Source organism: Branchiostoma floridae, chromosome 14, assembly GCF_000003815.2.
Source record: "Branchiostoma floridae strain S238N-H82 chromosome 14, Bfl_VNyyK, whole genome shotgun sequence".
NCBI lineage: Eukaryota > Metazoa > Chordata > Leptocardii > Amphioxiformes > Branchiostomatidae > Branchiostoma > Branchiostoma floridae.
The window spans coordinates 20,567,298-20,575,332 of NC_049992.1; positions in this window are offsets into that span (position 1 = coordinate 20,567,298).

The following is an 8,035-nucleotide window of genomic DNA, read 5'->3' on the forward strand; positions in this document are numbered from 1 at the left end:
TGTCTCTCTGACCAATCAGACTGCACATCAGTCAGTTTAAAAATAAAGCGGAGATAGTCAGCGTTGTCCGTGAGGACCGCAATCGTTTTGTACCTCAAACTTTGAGTTTTGAAACGTTGAACTCGGGATATGGATTTGTACACACGTGTGTGAACTTCTGTAGTAGGGTGATGTTGAGGCGGTGACCAAATTTAAGTGGCAGTCGACGGACGGGACGGCGATCGAGGGACTGAAATAGCCAGCCCTGTTTTGTAGTTCGGCGTCCTGGAGCTATTTTACATCACTGTCCTGCGGATCTCACGGCGAGGTATGTTTTATACAATGATTGTTTCCAAACAATACCCGCTTTGAATTCGTCTTTGTGACCACATTCCTTGTTGGCTAGTAGTTAGTAGCGTTTTTGGTATGCTTGGGCTGAACAGAAACTTATCAGAAAACGACATAACGGAGCCATACAAAACACAAGTCACAAGCATGATACTTGCTGAGTAACTGTGGACTTATTTGGGAAAGATTTGAATCATCATCAAAACAGTACTTGTATACACATATGTTTGTCTCAAGCCTGGTATTTATTCGCATAGGAACATTCTGTTCCAACGGTGTTTACGTGTTTGTTTATATGCGACGTCTCGTACACAATGCAAAGTCCGGCCGGGGAAGCAGATCACACCTTGTCACTAATTATATGCAACGCTAGACTGTTTCCGCCGCGCCCTCCCGGGGGACTTTTTTGGTATGATAATGCGGAATGTAACGGTGATAATGGCGATACCACAATCAGATGCATTTGTTCCTGTTGTATAACAAGCCAATCACCATTTCTTTTCATATACATCCTAATTACTTTGACGGACGCATCCATCAAACATGGATGCTTTAGCTATCTCAAAATTTGATGGGATTATTCTTTCTCTTTTTCAGACGGCGGGTCGACATTCTCTGGCCGTGTCAACAGCTGGGAGAACACTGGACTACAGGAAGGGCACAGAAGGAATTGAGCTGGGAGGGATCAGGGCGTAACTAGCCTGAAAAGAAGCGAAGCACTGTCACTAGTAGAAAGGAGACTTTGTGCTGTTGCGAGAAGCTGTACATACTGATACTATAAGTCATGTTAGTTGTACTTTACAAGCTGGATTCACTATCTGTATCCTGTAGCCGGATGTGGAAATTCCTTAGAGTTGGACATCGCAAAGACTTTGATTTGTAATAGAAACAGATATTCGTAGAAGCAAGATTAGCCACAGACTCCCATGTCAGCGTTACATAAAAGTCAAATTGCATTCACGTTTGATCCTATATTCTATTTGGAAGTATAAGAAGTCATGTGATATTGGCGGTTAAAGGATTCAACTTTCCCTTAACATAATTAGATAACAGGGACTCTCTGTACATACCTGGTATAACCCATTCTTGTTGCAATATTGTATCTGTATACATATCATGTGGCAGACAGGATTCGGCCTCGATGACATTACGTCGTTTAGTTCTTCTCAGGACTGGTTTAGAATAAGATTATTCTGTGCATTCTTTTCTATTTCAAATCGTGTTAGCCTTTTATAAGAAAGTAATTGGGCACACATGATATTGTGATTTGTCAAATGTGCGGAAAATTCATTAAAGTGACTTTGTATCTGCAGAAAATCCCGTTTTGGATTCTTTATGATCTGATCATACGAAGAAATCCCTAAAAAACGACTTCGCATCCGCGGCAAATGCCGCATTGGGATTTCTTAGGATCCGACCATGCCAAATATACGAGGAAAATCCTATAAAAACGACTTCGCATCCGCGGCAAAGGCCGTTTTGGGACCCGTTCATTCCAGGTATTCGAAGAAATCCTTTGAAAAACGACTTCGCATCCGAGGGAAATACCGTTTGGGGATTCTTTGCGATCCGATCATTCCAGGTTCAAAAGTCACAAACATGTCACCACCAATACAAGAGTTTGAGGAAGACGTGTTTTATAAAGCCAATCTGCATTACCGCCACCTTTTGATAGATGGCGTACTTTGTCATGTCTGCAAGGTTAAAATGTCACCCCCAATGCAAGAGTTTGAGTAAAACCTGTTTATAACATTTACACGTTACTTAAAGACATCGGGAATTCTAGATAGCCAATATGCATTACCACCAGTTTTCCATAGATGGCGTACTTTGTCATGTCTGCGAGGTTCAAAGGTCACAAACATATGAACCATTTTATTCTTAACAACGTTTGAGCCAGGTGTGAACTTGAGTCACGTTTGCGGCACGGCGGGGTTCGAAAGATACTGATAAATTTCAGAGATAAAGAACGCAAACATAACGAATTTTCTTACTTTTTTGTGTATTTTGTCGCCTTCTGAGTCATACTTTTACGTATAACGCAATTTCTAAATAAAAAAAAATTGGAGGAAATAACAAAACAGTGACGCAGTCATCGAACCCCGCAGTGACGCCAGCTTGACACAAGTGCCGTGAGAGTGCACCTTTAGGAGAATTGCCACCCCCTCCCTCACCCTCTGACAAGTTTTCCTAATATTCTAAGAAGCACTATTTTGCTTAGTGGCTAGCGACTATCAGTTCAATTCGAGTAATTTTGAGTCGAATTTCGTCCATATGTGTTTGTTTTTAAACGATAGTACTGGTAAATTGTGTGCTCGGTCGACTATTAAAGAGGAAGTGTCTGTCCTTTTTGTCACGATTGATATGTTATCAACTCCTATAATGTTAACGTGCAATGTATCAATTGATGCAAAATCGCCACTAAAAACGTACAGAAACCTGTTATATAACTACCTATACTGTTTTCATGCAATATTGTAACTATTACACAGTTGACGCCGACGTGTTAAAAACAAAGAGGCTTGTAATGCTGATATAGTCTAAATCCTTACCTGCAGTAACGCAGTGCAAAATACCTTTTGGACTTTGTCAAGATTCTAAAGTACGCCAAACTACGACCTTGACCAAACTTTGAGTCAACGTTCGACAGATCGGTGACCTGTCACTCGCGCAATATACAAATATATGTGGCATGACCAGCTTGTTTACACCATGTAAAATTGTGAAAACATCGGTCGGGCGACGAGTCTTCGAGCTTTAAAAGACATTTTCTGTTGTCATATTTTTGGCATATAGTTTTCTCGACCAACGCGTGATTTTTAGGGATCGTTGGTGATTCTTTGGAGTCAACCTATGCTTATTCTTAAACTTATTCTTAACAACTTGTCACCGACGATCTTGTAGGTCACTATCAGGTCACATGTAAATGTTTCTTATCTCGATAAGGTACTGGTTGATATTCGATTGTTATTCAGGCATACATCCGACAATTAAAGATCGATTTTTCTGCAATAACGTATTAGACTGCTGGGGGGCAACTTTGATTCAAAGAGCTGTCTCCAAAACTCTAACACGGGGGTGTCTAAGACTCTCTTTCCAATAGCAGGTGAACGCGCTGCACTCTCACTGCGACCTAGATGGGATATGTGTAACATTTGCTTTCACACAGGGTACATCATACAAATTGTTAAAGTGTGACTAAGAAGACTAAAAAACACAGAAAGTGTAAAAAGAAAGATTCGATTCTTTTATTTTTACTTTATTTTGATTCATTTCGTTGAGCGATGCGTCAAATTTGAGGTCGCAGGGAGAGCGCGGTGAGAGCGCCGTTCTAGAGGAAATGGGGGTATAAGCATTCATGAGAATTTTACAGAATCCATAAGAGTAACTTACGTTTTATACGTAATACATACGCGTTTTACAGAACCCATACGCCATTCTCTCTATTTCTGAGCAAATGCGTATTCTCTTCATTCAGTATTTGTAATCTTCTTCTTGCGTCTTTTGTCAAATAGTCGAGAAACATTCTTCTGATTTTATATGAGATGTCTAAATGCACTGATTAGTACAGTAAGAAACCATATCGCTGTTAATTAAACATCACAACATCGTCAAATATCAATACATATAAATAAAAACGTTTTCGTTTATCAATTATACTTTCTCATTTATAATCATAACGTCTAGATGACCAAAATGGATTAGCCTGGGTACCATCCGGGTAGTAGTTCTCTCATATGTTCGCTTCTGATACACGTCTGGAGACCTGCACATTCAAACATTTCGGTGAGAAAAGCAGAGAAGCGACTGTATATAGTGTATGATAAAAGTCAGAGCGAGAATTCAAATTAACGCAGAAGCGAGCTACTTTCCATATGGTACCCAGGCTAAAGGGTCTACGAAAAGTAACGAAAGGGAGCGAAAACGAAAGTACAAAAAGTGCGAAAATGAACGAAAAGGAAAGTATCGAAAGTGCGAAAAGAAACAAAAAGGAACGTTAGTTCCTTTTCGATTTTTTCCGCACTTTCGGTAATTTCCTTTTCGTCCCCTTTCGTTACTTTCGTTTCTTTTCGTTCCTTTTCGCTCCTTTGCGTTCCTTTATGCATCTTCGGTACACCGAGGCTAAATACGGGATATTTAAATGACGGCATCAATATTGGGTTATTATGGTGGCAAGTTCTTTCTTTTTTGTTACTGGATAGGTAGGGCAACAGGAAACAAAACATTATTTTCATAGGCCGGTCAATATCCTGTACAGGAATTCCGGTATACGTAGGGCTCCAGTCAGGACAGTCGTATCACGTTAGTACGAGGGTGAGTCAGAAAGTAATGCAAGTGGTTTCATAACAGAGTCGTTCTTTGATCGAATGAGTTGAAATTTGGCACAAAGCTTAAAACATATCTCCTCTTGAGATTGAAATATCTAAATTTGTTGCTCATTATTTTATGAGTGACTGAGCTGCTTTCAAGGTGACCACACCCTTGGTATCCCGTCAGAAGAAAAGTGAGGTCAAATTAACGTGCAATTAAGAATTTCCCTAAACCAGGTTTTGCTATAGTAGGAGACTAAGCCTGCACATGTAATAAGCTGCATTGCTCTATAAGCCACATGCTTAATTTCAACTCTGAAATCCGAACAGTTTTTCTTTTTTCGTTGCTGGTGTAGAGTGAGGTATACGCGGTCTTCAGGGTCATGAGATTTGTGGTTTTATGATCTAAACTTTCTGTAGCCTTCTCTTCCATTAACAAAGAGAAATGAAACTTAGCACACGTTTTGTCCTTTAAACAGTTAATAACTGTGTAAAGTTTAGATTCATTTGGTTAATGGAAAAGTAGTCTTTTAACCAACAACTCACGAATTCGTGTATAAATTCAACAGCTCTATAACACAACATACTGCATCCTAGCAGCTGTAAATAAGGAATAATTACGAGTTTAGAGATGAAAATTGGCACGCAACCTATAGGGACATTTGGTATCATACATGTATAATTTCAACCTCCTACAGTGATTTTTAGTGGGTCAGATTTAGAGCAATTGATAGTCTGACAAGCTACCAAGGGTGTGTTCATCTTAAAATCAACTCAGTCGCTCATCAAATAATAAAGACCAAACTTAAAACATTCAATCTCAAGAGGACATATACCTCTACTTTTGTGCCACATTTCAACTCAATTGATTAAAAAACGAGTCTATTATGAAACCACTTGCATTACTTTCTGACTCACCCTCGTAGAAGTCAGATTGTGGGTCCCGCCACCTTCGATGCGAAATTCCAGTCCGTTTTCCTTAATAGTCTGAATTGGTGACCAATGTCTAATGAATACTGAGAAAGCTTGCGGCAGAGGTGTGCCCCTATATAGCAGATTTGGTATACATGTTCTCGTTAAGTCTAATTGTTTTCATGCACATACGCAGAGTAAGCATTTTGTTCTTTAGCCAACACCACAAAAATTCAATGTTTGACACAGATTTCTATTTACAAAGATTACTTAGGGAAAATGTTGTGTCTATGTATTGTTTAAAAGAATGTTATCTTTTGAGACCTTATCTCTTTTATTTATGTTATATACGCCCTGGATGTCAAATCCGGGTTAGTAGTCTGATGCAAACATGTTCCTTGCCCATGTTTTTGCACCGCAAAAAAAAATACGAAAGGAAAGAATATGCCAACTAGTTAAATTGTTGAAGACAGATAGAGCTATTATATATACTGTTAATGCATGTAAGTTGGCGGGAAAAAAATAATAAAAAAGTTGGCGGGGATATAATTTCCAGGTAACGGTAGTTTTAAGTTCGCGGTAGCACCATGCACTGTAGTCTCTTACTGCCATAGAAAAATGTTTGCGGTGGCTTTAATTTCGCGGTGAAGCGGCCACCGCGAAAGCCGCGAACATTTAACCACCGCGAAAGTTTCTGCATTTACATTAGTTTTATTTTGACACCGGTAAGGACATCCCCACTTTCAGTCAAAGCCGTACTTAGGACAACCTCCGCGTATGGTGTTAAACCTAGTAGTTTGGGAACACTTTTGGCATTTATTTTTTCACATTACAAAAACAAGTCCGGATCCGGTCCAGACTTAAGCAATCTTCATCTCCTTCTTATTTAACTCTTCCTAATTAATTTGTTAGCAAATGTGCAAAGTGCATTACATAGACTCTCAGGCAGCGTTGCTGATATTTTAGAGTCAGTTTAGTAAGTAGGGACAGACAAATACACAGAAATGGTGATACAACATAAGACATGATTAGCATTATCAATAAATGCACAACATATTTAACAAGTCTTCTTCTTTAATACGTATGAGAAGTAATTACCCTTGTAGCCTTCTTGGTCGTTCTCCCTCCAGCGTGTCCGAAAATATTTTAGGTTTATTTGTTTTAAGCATGCCATCTTAAGCTGTGTCACAAAGCTGTGATACTCTTCCTCAAACTCCTCTGTAGATCTCATTCTCTTGCAGGGAAGAAAGGATATCCCCCTAGCTTTAAGAAAAACCGAGTTTCAGATTCTTCCACCAATCTAGTTTGCATTATTTTTCGGGAGAACATTTTTGTTTACTTTAAAATGAGGCAGAAAGTTGATACTCCATTAATTTTTACAAACCACATATAGTTGGGACGCAACACCGACTGATATGGTGAAAAAGAGGTTTAATTAATCCAATAACCTGCCAGGCAATGTTTGTAAGCGAATACAGCATATTTCCACCGTGTCCAATCCCATACAAAACTGAACTGTATCAAAGGTGAATATTGAGTTTAAAAAGTCAATCCCATGCACGAATGGACTATTTCAGAGACACTTCCACTTAAAATGGGCCAGTTTTAAACACCCAGTCCACACACACAAAAAATACTTCATCATGGCTAAAAATTTGAATGTTAAAAGATTCACTAAACGAGATATATCATGGACATCGATATCGCTGTACGTATTTCTTAAGTCACTATAATGTGGCCTTGGGTGTCTAACCTTCCACGATGTACAGTAACTATTAACTAGACGCGTACTGATGTGTGCGATTTCTTACAAACATGTAGTCAATGTTTTATGACTTGCAATTCAGCCTCTATTCGGCTCACATAACAACCAAACGATTTGCCAAATGTTAACATGTAGAACAAAGGAACACGGAGCGCAAACATGAACAACAATGGCGGGTTTTACAGGTCCTCCGCTAGCTTAGTAACTGGGCTGTCAGATATTACGAGGCAGGACACTATCGTACAGCTAGGGTAAGGTACTGGTACAGGAAATTCAGGTCCAGGTACGTGAGTGAGAGTGAGTACGTTCCAGGTCAAGAGGAAAACTTGAATGGTCCACTTTGCTACAAATGATTCTGTTTGGTCGAGTATCCGACGTCCATTGACAATTTAAATACTATCCGAGTCATGTAAACAATAGTAACTGCCTCTGTTTTGGACCAAATTTTACTGTAGAGGCCTAGTAAAATTGACCATCCACTCTCCCCAACTTCGCTCTTGTTCTTTTCTTGGATCCGTAAGACTCAAAACACGTGAACGCCTGCCAGTATAATCTATTCATTTTTGAATCGGTCTAACATCCTGTCCACTTTTTTTTTCCTGTCCGCTGATTTTTTTCCCGGTCCAACTAGAAAACCTGGTTTTGTACCGGTACACCGTTACCGGTATCCACCCCTAGGTACAGCAATGAGACAAGCGTTGATGGGGTAAGCTGTCTACCA